Raw genomic sequence first — 17,433 nt, forward strand, 5'->3', positions numbered from 1 at the left:
AAATAAAGAGATTATTCTTCCACTCTACAAGACTCTGGTCCGGCCACATCTGGAGTATGCTGTCCAGTTCTGGGCACCGGTCCTCAGGAAGGATGTGCTGGAACTGGAGAAAGTCCAGAGAAGGGCAACAAAAATAATTAGGGGAATGGAGGACATCGGCTATGAGGAAAGACTACAAGCACTGAACCTATTCTCTCTGGAGAAGAGACGCTTGAGGGGGGATATGATATCAATGTACAAATACTGTACTGGCGACCCGAGCATAAGGAACAAACTATTTAGAGTAAGGGAATACAATAAGACACGTGGCCACTCACTAAAACTAGAGGAAAGGCGGTTTAACCTTAAAGTGCGTAAGGGGTTCTTCACTGTAAGAGCGGTAAGGATGTGGAATTCTCTTCCGCAAGCAGTCGTATCAGCGGGGAGCATTGATAGTTTCAAAAAACTATTGGATGGACACCTTAAAGACCACAACATACAGGGGTATACAATGTACGGTTAAAAGCAAACACACACACATAGGTTGAACTGGATGGACTTGTGTCTTTTTTCAGCCTCACTAACTATGTAACTATGTAACTATGGATTACTGGAACCATGTCCTGTGGTCTGATGGGACCAAGATAAACTTATTTGGTTCAGATGGTGTCAAGCCTGAGTGGCGGCAACCAGGTGAGGAGTACAAAGACAAGTGTATCTTGCCTACAGTCAAGCATGGTAGTGGGAGTGTCATGGTCTGGGGCTGCATGAGTGGTGCCACCACTTGGGAGCTACAGTTTATTGAGGGAACCATAAATGCCAACATGTACTGTGACAAACTGAAGCAGAATATGATTCCCTCCCTTCAGAGACTGGGCCGCGGGGCAGTATTCCAACATGATAACAACCCCAAACACATGTCCAAGACGACCACTGCCTTGCTAAAGAAGCTGAGGGTAAAGGTGATGGACTGGCCAAGCATGTCTCCAGACCTAAACCCTATTGAGCATCTGTAGAGCATCCTCAAACTAAAGGTGGAGGAGCGCAAGGACTCTAACATCCACCAGCTCCGTGATGTGGTCATGGAGGAGTGGAAGAGAATTCCAGTGGCAGCCTGTGAAGCTCTGGTGAACTCCATTCCCAAGAGGGTTAAGGCAGTGCTGGAAAATAAGGATGGTCACACAAAATATTGACACTTTGGGGTCAATCTGGATATTTTCACTCAGGGGGTGTTCTCACTTTTGTTGCCAGCGGTTTAGACATTAACGACTGTGTGTTGAGTTATTTTGAGGGGACAGCAAATGTATGCTGTTATACAAGCTGTACACTCACTACTTTACATTGTAGCAAAGGGTAATTTATTCAGTGTTGTCACATGAAAAGATATAATAAAATATTTACAAAAATGTGAGGGGTGTACTCACTTTTGTGAGATACTGTACATTGTACATTCACTAGCAATTAGTGTATTGCTAGAGAGTTTTTTTTTTCTTGGGAGGGTGCATGTGATCAGCACAGGGCCAATCAGCACTGTCCAGACAGAGGATCAGGGGTCCTCCAGCCTCATAGGACAGTCAGAGGAGAATGAAATCTCCTCCTACATACTTTAACCAGACACTGATAGAAGGCACAAGTCTGCTAAATACTGCTGATGAGAAAAGGTGTTTAGTATTTATAGTTTATATTTACTAAAATAATTGCATTTCCATGTTTTGTGTACTGTGGTAGACCAGATACAGTAAATGCAGGGTCCTGGGTTTAGTAAAACTTTAAGCTGCACATTTGGGAAAGAAATGTGCTTGAAATAGCTGACTGAGCAGACTGTAAAGATACGAATATGTTTACGTGTTTGGGGAGTGGAAAGTTTCACTTTAAATACAAGTAGTAGATTCCCCAGCCATCAGATAAATGTAACTAAAGGGGCGGGGCTGCTGGCTGACATCTTTAACCAAAATATAATAATGGCACCTGCCTCTTTGTTTACATTCACCTATTGGCTGGGAAATCTCCCAGATGGCGGCTGAAGGGAGGCAGAGATGTTTTTGGTTGCTATGACACTGCTGGCCGTGTAGCTGACAGCATCCTAGCAACCAGTAATACTTGCAGTGTGGCTGGGGATGAACATGCACTGAGGATGAGGGTGTTCAGTAGTTCCTGCCAGGTACATGAATCTGTTGCACAAACCAATGCCAGAATTCTTGTGAATGTCTATGACTCTGTTCAAGGGTCTGTGCACTACGTATGCGGCCTTTAGCCCTCTCCCCTACTCCACCCTCTGTCTTTTAATATGCCAGAACAAAGGTGGTAACCCTAGTGTCTGCACTTACCAGCACTCTCCTATGCCTATGGCCACCTTTAGTACACCACATGCATAAACAGCTCTTCTTGGTATAGTCTAGCAAAACAGAAGCCTTCTCATGTTTTGCAGTAATACCTTGCATTTGTGTTATGCAAACAGTGTTTATGCGTGCTGAACCTACGTGCACGTTTTCATTTTCACAGGAGCACTGGGGAACAGGGGGATGCTTTAATTTATTTTTTATACTTTTTTCATTCAACATTATTGCTATCACTAGGGATGAACGTCATCCTTTGTAATAGCTTAGGCAGTGACAGATAATCTTCATGGAGACATCAGGGGTCTAGTAGACCCCTGATCCCTCCTCTGCCCTCCAAGAACTTCCCTGGCTGAAACGGACAAAATCCTTGTCACTTCCACTGTTTGGACAAAATGTCGAACCTGGCAGAAAGTCGAACCCACGTCACTTCCTGTGGCATCAGCTGTTCTGCAAATCCGTGCACACTGTGCATGCACAGCACATCATTGATTACTTCAGCGCTGATGTCGGTGCACTCAGGAAATGGAATATCAAATTCCTTGACCAGCGAGACAGCGCATGTGCATGTAAATAAACTAGTTACTGAGAAATTGACATTGTATACAAGTCAATGAGATTGGTCAGCTTGACATGGCACTGCCCCCTGAACCATAAGTGACAGGGACACCAAACTTGAGGAGCAGGTTAACAGGATCCAGGACCACCTCTGGTAAAAATTGGTAGAAATGGGACAGCTGCCACCTATGGGTCGACCTTCCGGTGCTCCAACGTTGACCGACCGATTTGGCACCTTTCCCTGTTAAAGTCTATGGGAGACCACCCCGGTAGGTACCAGTTTTTAGACCCCAGCTCCCAAACCAAATGTGCCAGCCACCCCAATTTTTCACCAGCCTTAGGGGTTGGACTAACCCACCAATGATAGGGACATTTTCCCCAAATTCTTAGGGGTCGATAAATGGCAGAAGGTGGTCTCCGTTCCCAGTACTCCAAAACCATAGGTGACAAAAATACCAAACTTAAGGGGGCCCAGAGAGGACCATTAAGGGTACCTCCACACAGAATTTTGGGTCTATGGCCATATCAGAAGATTCCGAGAGCCGGAAAAGTACCGGGAAGGAGACCAACCCCCCCGCCAGACAGTTCAACCCTTAAATATTAGGGAAAGGTCAGAAATGCCCCCAAATGTTATCATGGGTGGGTCAGCCCGACCCCTAGGGCTGGTAACAATTTGGGGTAGCTTGGCACTTTTGTTTGGTTCGGGAGCTGTGGTACAAAAACTAGTACCGACCAGGGTCTCCTATAGACTTTAACGGGGAAAGGTGCCACCTAAGTCGGTCACATTTGGAGCACAGGTACGGTCGAATCAAAGGTAGCAGCCGTCCCATTTCTACCAGAGGTGGTCCTGGGCCCCCTAATGTGCTCCCCAAGTTTAGTATCCCTGTCACTTATGGTTCGGGAGCAGTGCCATGTCCAGCTGACCAATCCAATTGACTTACATACAACATCAATTTCACAGTAGCTAGTATATTTATGCGCACATGCGCTGTATCGTCGGTCGAGGAATTTGACATGCAAATTCCTGAGTGCACCAACGTCAGCGCTGAAGTAATCGATGACGCGCTGTGCAGATTTGCGGAATAGCTGATGCCACGTCACATGACATGGGTTCGACTTTCTGCCAGGTTTGACATTTTGTCCAAACACCGGCTTCGTTCTCAGGACTGCTACAAGCAGTCAAGTTGGTGGGCAGCCAATCTGGCGGTTTGTGGGAGTCCTGGGAATGAAGAGAGCAGGAATGGCCGTGCCATGGGGAGCCCTGTAAAAGTAATTGTGCGGCTGTAAAGAAACTTGGATTACTTCTGCCTGAGAGCCAATGTAAAAATTGATATCAGGATCATGGCTGCAGCTATGACCTTGGTACAATTGCTTTCTGCTCCAGGATGTATCTATATGGACTGGAAGTGGTTAATTGTTAATTTCTTCTGTTAGTTGATGAAGATTATCTAAATAGTAAAAGGAAATTCGAAAACAACTCTGTTAACTGATTAAATGTTCAATCTACCAATCCTCACAGCACATGAGGAGATCAGCACACACACTGCTCCCGCTCATCCAGCAGTCACGGTGTGCGCAACTGCGCATGCGTGCCCGAGGTCGGGCTCGGCTGTGTTTGTTCCAGTCAGGTTGCTATGGAGTCTCCTCAGAGAACTTGTCCGGGAAGTGTGGACGGCGCGGTGCGGGGTCAGGTACATGGAACTCGGTGCCTTCACATTCACATTATACTGGTCAGCTATAGTGACAATTATGGGGGATAGAAAAGCTGCTTCACTCGCTGTGTGATGAGTCCACATCCGGGTGTCTTGTACTGTACACAGCTCCTTCACTATAGTACACTATAGCTAGGGTTGTCACCTCATCCCTTTAAATCAGGACACACATTAATTACACAGGTGCATTATATCAGCCTCACAACCTGTGTAATTATTATATGTTCTGGATTCAAGGGATGAGGTGGCAACCCTAACTACAGTACATAGCATGGGTACCAAAGACAGGCTCAGTGTACAGTTATCTGTAAGATTACACCAGCAGCACTTTAAGACCGGAAGGATTTGCCCCCTTCCTAACCAGGCCCTCTTTTGCGATTCGGCACTGCGTTATTTTAACGGACAATTGCGCGGTCGTGCGGCGCTGAACCCAAACTAAATTTACGCCCTTTTTCCCCACACAAATAGAGCTTTCTTTTGGTGGTATTTGATCACCTCTGCAATTTTTTTTTTTTATTGCGCTATAAACAAAAAAAAGAGCGACAATTTTGAAAATAATATATATTTTTCACATTTTGCTATATGACATTCCCAAAAAAAAATTAAAAATCAAAATTTTTTAACATTTTAGGCCAGTTTGTTTTCTGCTACGTATTTTTAATAAAAAAAATCGCAATATTGCTTATTTTGATTGGTTTGCGCAAAAGGTAATCGCGTCTACTAAGGGAAAGATTTATGTCATTTTTTTTTTTACTAATAATGGCAGCGATCTGCGATTTTTTGCGGGACTGTGACATATTGGACTCCTAACTGACATTTTTGACACTTTTGGGGGTACCAGTAACATTACTACAGTAATCAGTGCTAAAAATATGCACTGTTACTGTAATAATGACATTGGCAGGGAAGGGGTTAACCCTGTGGGTGATCAAGGGGTTAAATGTGAGCCTAGGGGAGTGATTCTAACTGTGGGGGTGGGGGGGCGTGGCTTCTGAGATGACCATAGAGACATGTGATCCTATATAGCAGGATCACATGAGCTCTGCGATCATCCCAGGGAGAAGGACGGTCGGCTGTGTTTACAACAGCTGACCCTCCTTCTCTCTCAGCGGGGAGCGATAGCGGGTGTCAGGTGGCAATCGGAGCCGCCTGACACACGCATCGGCTTCCCCGCTGACTAGTGGGGGCGGGAGTGCGCCGCTGGCTGCGAGCACTCGCTCCCTAGCCTCCTCAGAGCGAGCGACGTAGACCTAAGTCGCTTTGCCCAGGAGCGGCTGCCTGCTGCAGTAAATCTGCGGTAGGCGGTCGGTAACTGGTTAATACATACATATTGCATAGTATTACATATAATATTATAGTATTACATATTATATATACATAGTAAATATTAATGATATGTTAATAATGCATATTAATGCATTGTTATATAATAGTGACAGACCTTTGTACTATCAAGCTTCACATCTCTGCAGGTGGGGGACACACGCAAAAATCGCCCACATTCCCCCACCCACAGAGAAACGCACTGCTCTTTACCTGAGGCACAGGGGTCCCCATAATCCCCCATGCGATTCAGTGTGGCGAAATTTTACAAAAAAGTGTTGGGGACTTTGTTTTTGGTGGGTAGGGCAGCCCTTTGAAATTAATGGGCTGTTCTACCCATGACATGGACGTGCAATCTTACAAACATAGCCAAAGGCTGCCTTCACATACACTATATTGTCAAAAGTATTGGGACTGCTCCAAGACCTAATTGCGATGCTATAGCACCTTTCTCCTGCACTCAGAAACAGGGTTCCCTGTCCAATTCATTCCATGGAACTCACACTTGGCTTCCCAAATGGCTACGGCCTTGTGAGTTTGCAGAAACATGAGAGACATGTTCTACCCAGTGGCGGCCCGTGCATAGGGGGCGCCAGAGCGCCACCCCCCCCTACCCCCTAAAAAAAAAATAGAAAAAAATAGAAAAAAAAAAAAAGTTACAAAAAGAACAAATAAAGTTTTGCAAAAAAAAAAAAATCGTGCTCGCAGGCCTATGCGCTGGGCCTGGTGGCTATGGGGGGGGGGGGGGGGGTTTACGACCCAGAAGAAGCGCCGATTGGCTGCCTTCTGGGGGCGTAACCTGGGCGCAGGAAAAAGCGCTGAGCCACCCCCACCTTCGTGATATCCTGGCTGTGATTGGTCCAGTCTCCAGCCTGGACCAATCATCATCCAGGACATCGCTGACTCGCAATGTCAGTCAGTCACACACCGGAAGACAGAAGACTGAAGAGGAGGACGTCCACGGCGCTGCTCGTCTCGGTTCCCGGAATCCCGCCATCCCGCCGCCGTCAGAAGGTAAGTGATTGAAGCCGACCTGTGCCCTCACCTGTGCCATGCCTGTACCATCACCTGTGCCATGCCTATGCCATCACCTGTGCCATGCCTATGCCATCACCTGTGCCATGCCTATGCCATCACCTGTGCCATGCCTATGCCATCACCTGTGCCATGCCTGTGCCCTCACCTGTGCCATGCCTATGCCATCACCTGTGCCATGCCTATGCCATCACCTGTGCCATGCCTATACCATCACCTGTGCCATGCCTATGCCATCACCTGTCCCATCACCTGTGCCATGCCTATACCATCACATGTACCACGCCTATACCATCACCTGTGCCATGCCTATACCATGCCTATACCATCACCTGTGCCAGGCCTATACCATCACCTGTGCCAGGCCTATACCATCACCTGTGCCATGCCTGTACCATCACCTGTGCCATGCCTGTACCATCACCTGTGCCATGCCTGTGCCATGCCTATACCATCACCTGTGCCATGCCTATACCATCACCTGTGCCATGCATATACCATCACCTGTGCCATGCCTATACCATCACCTGTGCCATGCCTATACCATCACCTGTGCCATACCTGTGCCATGCCTGTACCATCACCTGTGCCATGCCTGTACCATCACCTGTGCCATGCCTATACCATCACCTGTGCCATGCCTGTACCATGCCTATACCATCACCTGTGCCATGCCTGTACCATGACCTCAAAGTCATGCAATTTTTTACCGCGTTTTTTGCCGCGAAGCAATACCTATTACATTTTTCTTTTTGCGCCCCCCCCAAAAAAAATTTTGAGCATCAGCCGCCACTGGTTCTACCTCATGTCATCCTTCCATGTACATGCTGTTTACTTGTGCACCTTTGTAAATATGCATTTTATTGGTTGCTTTTCATATTAATACATTTCTTATTTACTCGGATAATGCACGAAGGGTTTGCGGCGCCTTCCCTTCTTTGTTTTTTGTAGTTCCACATGGGATATCCCCATCTGAAGAGGGCTGCACCCCCCAGGCGTTTGGACCATGTATGTGATATGATATTGGTTGGCAATCCTGCCAAGGAGCACTGAGCGCTGGGAGTGTTTGACTGTCTTTTCTTTTTTCAAAATGATTTTTATTTGAGTTTCAAAGACAAACAAACACAAGAAACAGGGAAGGCAAGGAAGGCAAATGGCATGGCAATGCATAATGTGAATTCAACATGCAATGTACAGGAGATACAATCAAACATTCTCAACAACGACAATAAGGCATAACAGCTCACATAGGAGACCAAAATTCCCAATACTGTCTAAATCTTGACATTTGACTGTCTTTTCTGTGCAAGCCAGTCAAGTTCCTCCTCCCCAAACTCGCTCATCCATGTCTTTATGGACCTTGCTTTGTCCACTGGTGGGCAGTCATGTTGGAATAGGAAGGGGCCCTCCCCAAACTGTTCCCACAAAGTTGGGAGCATGAAATTGTCCAAAATGTCTTGGTATGTTGACGCCTTAAGAGTTCCCTTCAATGGAATTAGGGGGCCAAGCCCAACCCCTGAAAAACAACCCCACACCATAATCCCCCCTCCACCAAATGATTTGGACCAGTGCACAAAGCAAGGTCCATAAATACATGGATAAGCGAGTTTGGGGTGAAGAAATTTGACTGACCTGCACAGAGTCCTGACCTCACCCTGATAGAACACCTTTGGGATGAATTAGAGTGGAGACTGCGATCTGGACCTTCTTTCTAACATCAGTGCCTGACCTCACAAATGCGCTTCTGGAAAATGGTCAAACATTTCCATAGACACACTCCTAAACCTTGCGGACAGCCTTCCCAGAAGAGTTGAAACTGTTATAGCTGCAAAGGGTGGACCAACTCAATATTGAACCCTACTGATTAAGACTGAGATGCCATTAAAGTTCATGTGTGTGTAAAGGCAGGTGTCCCAATACTTTTGGTAAAATAGTGTATATGTGGGTGTAAATCGTATTCATTCCCGTATACGGGAATGTATACAAAGTAAAATCACAAGGCTTGGGGCTAATACCCTTTCAGGCAGACCTGGAACGAAAACCAAACAGTAACAATTTAATTTGATAGTCCAAGACATTTTTTTTATCATCAGGGAGCAGATTTCTTTTTTTTAGGACTCATTCTGACTGACATTGACAACCATTCTGTGCAATGAGATGCTTTTTATTGCATCTGCATCCACCTCAGAGCTGCGCACAGTAGTGATCGATCGATATCGGTTTTTCGTTGCCGATACCGATATTTTGCCCATTGCATATCGGTATCGGCCGATATTTTGAACTTTTAAAGTTTTACAAAATAAACACAATTTTCGACACAAATCTGTTACTTAACATGTTAATGTTTGTTTATTAACATTTTTAACACTGCAGTCAGTGCAAATTAAACTGCTAGAAAAAAAGCTAGACAACAACAAACAGCTAGACAGTGGATTGGAGGAGTCAGTGGACTACTGCTGCAGTAGTACACTCCCTCACTGCAATCATTTTATTGTGATTTATTTTATTCAACATTTATTCAACATAATTATTCCACATTTGGCATGTCATTTTTTTTTTTTGGGGGGGAGCGGGTACCTCGTTTTGACAAGGACCCGCTCACACTTCCGCTCGGAAGTTCTCTCCCCCAACCTCCCTGCAATCTTCTGGGATTGCCGGCCAATCAAGACGCGCAATGCAAATCGCGCATGTGCAGTGCGTACCCGGCACTGATGCCGGCGCCGCTGAGACCAGAGGGAGAGGATCGAGGCTTCGGGCGACCGCATCGCTGGACCGGGGGACAGGTGAGTGTGTGTTTATTAAAAGTCAGCAGGTACACTTTTTGTAGCTGCTGACTTTTATTAAACACAGAAAAGGCTGGAACTCCGCTTTAAATCCAGAGTCAGACACCATTGTAAATGGCTGGATATCAGTGACCATCATCTCTGTGATTACTCTGTCCAGCAGTTGGGATCTTCCATCTGATTTTAGCCACCTATTTTTTTTCTGAATCATATCTGTTAGGGATGCACCGAAATTTCGGTCACCGAAATTATCGGCCGAAAATGAGCCTATCGCATTTCGGCCGATAATGGGTTAACAGTGCCGAAATTAATATGGCCGCCGTGAGGAAGGAGGAGGGCGCAGTGCAGCGCAGGGCAGGTTTTAAAAGTCCCGCCTCTGGCCGGCCGCCCGTCTCTCAATGACGTCCTACTACTATGATCTCTGCATTAATGAAGGGACATACCAGGCGGGGGGGGGGCGGGGCGAGCGGCCGCTAATACATACAACTATGTGATCCTTCCTGTCAGCTCAGCGGGACTGTGACTGTGTGAATGAGATCTGATCTGACCTGACACCGGGCGGGGGGGCGGGGGGAGCGGCCGCTAATAACTATAACTATGTGAGAGCTTCACTTCCTTGTCAGCGGAGATACATGCCTGACAAGGAAGTGAAGCTCTCACATAGTTACAGCTATTAGCGGCCGCTCGCCCCGCCCCCCCGCCCGGTGTCAGGTCAGATCAGATCTCATTCACACACAGTCACAGTCCCGCTGAGCTGACAGGAAGGATCACATAGTTGTATCTATTAGCGGCCGCTCGCCCCGCCCCCCGCCCGGTGTGTCAGTTCATTCATGTACAGATCGAAGTAGTAGTGACATCACCGGGAGGCGGGCGGCCGCCAGAGGCGGGACTTTTGAATAATGGACACAGTGACCGGAGGAGCTGAGTGAGTAGGAGAGGGACGCTGAGGCTGAGGCTGATGCGAGGGGGAGGGGGGTGATAGCTGAGGCAGCTTACCATTGGTATTTGTATTAATTATGCAGCATGAGGGGTTAATGTATTGTCACTGCTGCATTAGTGACCGACCAGTGGCAGTTAATTAACCCCTTTGTGCTGCATTAGTGTAACCAGTATCAGTGCAACCAGTGTTAATTAACACTGATACTGGTTGCACTAATGCAGCACAAAGGGGTTAATTAACTGCCACTGGTCGGTCACTAATGCAGCAGTGACAATACATTAACCCCTCATGCTGCATAATACAAATACCATTGGTAATTAAACAAACCTCTTGCCAACCCGTCACAGTACATATACTGTGACAGGGTGGCAGCGACAGGTGTATGTCGCTCCCTGTTTTTGGCGTATGCCCCTCTTCTATCTATTTTAAATTTTTTTGGGGAAAAAGTCATTTTCGGTTTCGGTTTTCGGCCAAGGGCATCCTGCATTTTCAGTTTCGGTTTCGGCCCAAAAATTTCATTTCGGTGCATCCCTATCTGTTATTGTTGCCTGGGATAGTGATGTTTCACCTTGTGATTAATTTTGTTTTTTTTCTGTGCTGCATGATACAATTCAACATGATGAACTCTTAGATGGGCCCAAAGATTTGACCTATTTTTGCAGTTATTGATCCCATGCTTACATTGTGCACTTGTTGCACACTGCTGCTGCCCAGACCACACGTTTAATTTTTCTATCTGCATCCATCTCCATTGAAATTTGAAAGACACTACCGAAATTGAATATAAGCTTAAAAAAAACTGGCTGGCTGGCACCCTGTGGTGATGAGTGTCTGGCACCCGTTGGTTGGTGGCTGGCTGGCACCCTTTGGTGGGTGGCTGGCTGGCTGTGGCTGGCACCCTGTGGTGGGTGGCTGGCTGGCACCCTTTGGTGAGTGGGTGGCTGGCACCCTTTGGTGGGTGTGTGGCTGGCTGGCACCCTGTGGTGGGTGGCTGGCTGGCACCCTGTGGTGGGAGGCTGGCTGGCACCCTGTGGTGGCTGCCTGGCCCCCTGTGGTGTGGTGGGTGGTTGGCTGGCTGGCACCCTTTAATGGCTGGCTGGCACCCTTTGTGTGGGTGGCTGGATGGCACCCTGTAGTGGGTGGCTGGCTGGCACCCTGTGGTGTGCTGGGTGGCTGGCTCGCTGGCACCCTTTGGTGGGTGGCTGGCTGGCACCCTTTGGTGGGTGGGTGGCTGGCTGGCACCTTGTGGTGGGTGGCTGGCTGGCACCCTTTGGTGGGTGGCTGGCTGGCATCCTTTGGTGAGTGGCTGGCTGTCTGGCACCTTGTGGTGGGTGGGTGCGTGGCTGGCTGGCACCCTTTGGTGGGTGGCTGGCTGGCACCCTTTGGTGGGTGGGTGGTTGGCTGGCACCCTTTGGTGGGCGGCTGGCTGGCACACTTGGTGGGTGGCTGGCTGGTACAGGCCCAGGGCCTGTGGCTGGCTAGCTGGTACAGGCAGGCAGGGCCTGTGACTGGCTGGTACAGGCCTGTGGGTGTGCGGGTGGCTGGCTGGCACCGGGCAGCTGTGGTTGGGTGTATGTATGTGGCCGCGGTAGCTGTGTTAAACACACTGTGAACTGTGACTGCACTGTATGAGAATCACTCACTGTCCCGACTCCAGACTCCAGGATGTGGCCGCGGTGGCTGTGTTAAACACACTTGCACTGTGACTGTAGTGTATGTACAGTCGTCTACTCACTGTCCCGACTCCAGACGAGGCTGAGGGAGGCGGCCTAAGAAGGCAGAAGCTGTCCCAGTGTGTGGAGGCGCGTGGCACAACATACGCAATGATGTTACGGCAATATCGGTAACCGCCGATTCCGATATAGCGGGGAAATTGCATATCAGCCCCCCCGATATATCGGCTTTGCCGATAATCGGTCGATCCCTAGTACACAGCCAGCCTATCGAAGTTGATGCAGATGCATCGGCTGTATGAACAAAGCCACATGTTCAAATTTGACAAGTGTACAGGAGCAGGTGCACAGGTCTGAATGCAGACATGGTGTGTTCAGATCTATGCACCAGCTCCTGCCCGCATGTAAAATTTTGACATGCAGTTGTGTCCGTGCAGCCACTGCATCTGCATCCCCTTCATTAGGCTGCCTTTCGCGCAGCTCGAAAGTGGATGCAGAAAAAGCAGCGCAGCACACAGAACGGGTTTCAACACTCTTCTGAGTGAGCCCTTACTGTTTTGTACTGTGATTGATTTCTTCCACCCTTTCCTTTTCTTCTTATGTATTCTTTTATTGAAACTAAAGAGATTGATAAGGTTATGAAATTGCTCCTACGACAGAATAAAAATTTGGAAGGAATTGAATGTGTTGTATTATATTTTCGGACAAAAACTGTGCTGATTAAACGAAAATCTAGAAAAATTTTCGTGCTCGTCCTATTGGATAATTTTGCATGAACTGTCGTGATCAGCTCTCGAAAGCTGAGTACTAACGATCAGATTGTTGTACAATCGCTTAGAAATTGGTATTTTTTGTACGATTTTCTCATCATTGTGGGAATAACGGAGACTTGGTTCGACCCCTCACATGACTGGCTGGCCAATATCCAAGGGTATTCGGTGTACCGGAAGGACAGGGTAGGAAAAAGAGGGGGAGGGGTATGTCTCTACGTCAAGAACAATGTAAAGGTGATAGAGAGGAGTGATATTACGGAAGGGATGAGTGTGGAGTTAGAATCTGTGTGGGTAGAACTCCATAGGGAAGGAGAAAAGGGAAAAGTAATTGTGGGGGTCTGCTATAGGCCACCCAACCAAAGGGAGGAGGTAGAGCTGGAATTTTTATCACTATTGGGTAAAGTGGCAAAACTGGGATCAGTCATCATATTGGGGGACTTCAATTATCCCGACATTGACTGGGAAGAGGGGACTACACACTCACAGAAGGCCCGTCTATTCATGGAAACCTTACAGGATAATTACATGTCACAGTTGGTGGATTCTCCTACTAGAGAAAATGCAGTGCTGGATCTATTGATCACTAATGACCCAGACCTAATCTCGGAGGTAGGAGTCCAGGACAACCTGGGCTCTAGGGATCACAGGATGATCACATTTAGTGTAAATAACAATATAACAAGGCAAGTGGGGAACATAAGAACCCTAAACTTCAGAAGGGTAAACTTTCCCAAATTGTGCTCAACGATGGAAAGGGTAAACTGGGACCAAACCCTAGGAACACTGACCACGGAGGAAAAATGGGAATGCTTTAGGAACATATTAAACCAATGCATCTTGCAGTGCATTCCTATGGGAAATACATTTAGAAGAGACAAAGCCAAACCTGGCTGGCTAAACCTTAACGTTAAAAAACTTATTAGGGGAAAAAAGTTGGCCTTCAGGAAATATAAATCAGAAGGCACAGTATCGGCTTTCCCGCAATACAAGGAGGCAAATAAGAAAAGTAAATACAAAATCAAAATGGCTAAAATCAACTTTGAGAGACAAATAGCGGAGGATAGTAAAAAGAACCCAAAGAAATTCTTTAAATATATCAACAGCAAAAAAACTAGGGCTGAGCATATTGCACACATAATTAACGATGATGGGAGGATGGTTACAGAGGACACTGAAAAAGCAACCGTGCTGAATGCTTTTTTCTCATCAGTCTTTGCACAGGAAACGGAGGGGTACACTGACCATGACTGTATGGTTAGCAGTAATACACTGGACTTGCCACTATGGCTAACAGAGGGTGAAATCAGGGAAAGGCTGGATAAAATTAACACAAACAAATCACCAGGCCCGGATGGCGTACATCCGAGAGTACTCAAGGAACTCAGTAAAGTTATATCTAGACCACTGTTCCTGATCTTTGCTGACAGTATTATGACAGGAGATGTACCAGGGGATTGGAGGAAGGCTAACGTGATACCGATATTCAAAAAGGGCCAGAGGCATATCCCGGGAAATTATAGGCCTGTCAGTTTGACATCAATAATATGTACCGTATATACTCGAGTATAAGCCGAGTTTTTCAGCATGTTTTTTCATGCTGAAAATGCACCCCTCGGCTTATACTCGAGTCACTGACTGGAGTGTCTTTTTAAAAATGGCGCCGCTCGGCGCCGACGTGTCACTGCGCATGTGCTGCATGCCCGGAAATAGCCGAACGTGTTCGGCTTTTCCCGAGCATCGGTGGCGCATTTGCGGTGACGTATGGCGGCGCCGGGTGGCGCGATTTTTAAATCGAAGACGGCGCCTCACCGACAGGTAAGTGAGATGCCTCCGCAGCCCCTGTATTTCCTCATGCAGTGCTGCGGGCATGGTACAGACATTCTCCTGTACCATGCCCGCAGCACTGCATCTCCTGTGCCATGCCTGTAATTACTGTGCCATGCCTATACCTACTGTGCCATGCCTATACATACTGTGCCATGCCTCTAATTACTGTGCCATGCCTGTACATACTGTGCCATGCCTATACATACTGTGCCATGCCTCTAATTACTGTGCCATGCCTCTAATTACTGTGCCATGCCTCTACCTACTGTGCCATGCCTATACATACTGTGCCATGCCTATACATACTGTGCCATGCCTGTACTTACTGTGCCATGCCTATACCATCACCTGTACTATGCCTATACCATGACCTGTGCCATGCCTGTACCATGACCTGTGCCATGCCTGTACCATGACCTGTGCCATGCCTGTACCATGACCTGTGCCATGCCTGTACCATGACCTGTGCCATGCATGTACTGTGACCTGTGCCATGCCTGTACTGTGACCTGTGCCATGCCTGTACCATGACCTGTGCCATGCCTGTACTGTGACCTGTGCCATGCCTGTACTGTGACCTGTGCCATGCCTGTACTGTGACCTGTGCCATGCATGTACCATGACCTGTGCCATGCCTATACCTTCATCTGTGCCATGCCTGTACCATCACCTGTGCCCTGACCTGTGCCATGCCCTTACCATGACCTGTGCAATGCCTGTACTATGACCTGCGCTATCTCCTGTACCATGCACGCAGCCCCTGTTTTGTGTCTCGTGGTGGTCCAGTTGGGTCCAGTAGCTGCAGCATTTCCCACCCTAGGCTTATACTCGAGTCAATAAGTTTTCCCACTTTTTTGTGGCAAAAGTAGGGGTCTCGGCTTATATTCGGGTCGGCTTATACTCGAGTATATACGGTAAACTTCTGGAGGGGATGATAAGGGACTATATTGTAGAGTTTGCTAAAGACAACAACATCATCAGCAGTAACCAGCACGGGTTTACAAATGGGCGTTCTTGTCAAACCAGTCTCTTAACATTCTACGAGGAGGTGAGCTGTGAGCTAGATAGGGGCAGACCAGTGGATGTGGTGTACCTGGATTTCGCTAAGGCGTTTGATACAGTTCCCCACAAGCGTTTAATTTATAAAATAAGGTCGGCAGGCATAGACAGCAGGGTTTGCTCTTGGATACGGAACTGGCTAAAAGGGCGTGTCCAAAGGGTGGTAATAAACAGCGCATACTCAGACTGGTCTGAGGTGGTAAGTGGGGTCCCCCAAGGCTCAGTCCTGGGACCAACCTTGTTCAATTTATTCATAAACAGCATTGAGGTCGGGATCAGGAGTTCTATATCAGTTTTTGCAGATGACACAAAATTGGGCAGGGCAATAACTGCACAGCATGAAGCCGATATCCTACAGAATGACCTGGACAAAATAACGGAGTGGGCAACGACATGGCAAATGAGGTTCAGCCTGGGAATTGAGACAATGTTTGTCTATGAGAGCAGAAGGACCAGAGTTTTAAATATCCATCTATCCCAGGGAACATGGCAAGCTGCTAATGTAGACATCATACTTCCTTTCATGCCTGCAATTATGTGCCATCTGGTAAGAGGCTGACCTAATTTTCTTTGTGAAAGAATCTGGTGGGTGTTTCTATTTTTCCTGGCATCATTTTGGATCTTGATAACACACACGCCCTTGTGTTATTTCTATCTGGTAAGGGGCATATCCGATCACGGTGGAGGCTTCACTGCTCACATCTATTTTGGATTTTGCACTTTTGGATTTTTTTTTTTACATGCATGTCAGTTTGAACATGTTTTTGGACATTAATTTTTCACTTATGGACTCACTTTTTTGACTGTTAGATTGTTTGTCACGTTTGTTTTTAAACCTGATTCAGTGATAATTTGTTTATCTAATTTGTGGAAAGGTTTGTCTTCTCATACCATCACCATTTTTGTTGATTTGTCAATATATGTAGATATTAGACACACCATTGAACAGTTTAGCGCACCTGAAACACCTTTTTTTCACTATATATTAATTTTCTAAGGTTGCAGCGTTTCTGATTTTCCAGCGCACTTTTTTTCTTATCACATTTCTGTATTCCTCTTATACCTTAATAGATTGTAAGTTCTTCCACCTTCTATGTCCTCCCTTTCCAATAGATTTCAAGATCTTGCATCTAATGTATCCTCCCTTATACACTAATAGATTGTAAGCTCTTCCACCTTCTACATCCTCCATTTTGCCCCAATAGATTGTACTATATGTCTTTCTGCTCCTAAAGAGCCATACATTTCCTATGATTGCTATCATGTGGGAGGTAGCAGTGTGCAACACTCAACAATCGTAAAAAGGAAATCCTAGCACAAGATGTTTGTGGGAAGCAGTACCATGGTGCTGCTAGTAATGTAAGGCACCAAATGTTACTAGGAGTTCACTGAACTGCCTGCCCTCTGCTTATACTCAGTTTTCCTCAGTCCTTCT

At 46.9% G+C, this 17,433-nt stretch overlaps 1 protein-coding gene across 1 annotated transcript in view; it reads left to right on the forward strand.

Annotated features, from left to right (window-relative positions):
• The first annotated feature begins 4,453 nt into the window (after nt 1-4,453).
• LRRC63 (leucine rich repeat containing 63) overlaps nt 4,454-17,433 on the forward strand; it is a 117,767-nt gene continuing 104,787 nt past the window's right edge. Inside the window, exon 1 of the mRNA XM_082246813.1 lies at nt 4,454-4,564. The gene's annotated coding sequence lies outside the window, so the exon portion shown is untranslated. The remainder of the gene's footprint in view (nt 4,565-17,433) is intronic.

The sequence above is a fragment of the Pelophylax lessonae genome (genome assembly GCF_965119305.1).
Source record: "Pelophylax lessonae genome assembly, chromosome: 2".
NCBI lineage: Eukaryota > Metazoa > Chordata > Amphibia > Anura > Ranidae > Pelophylax > Pelophylax lessonae.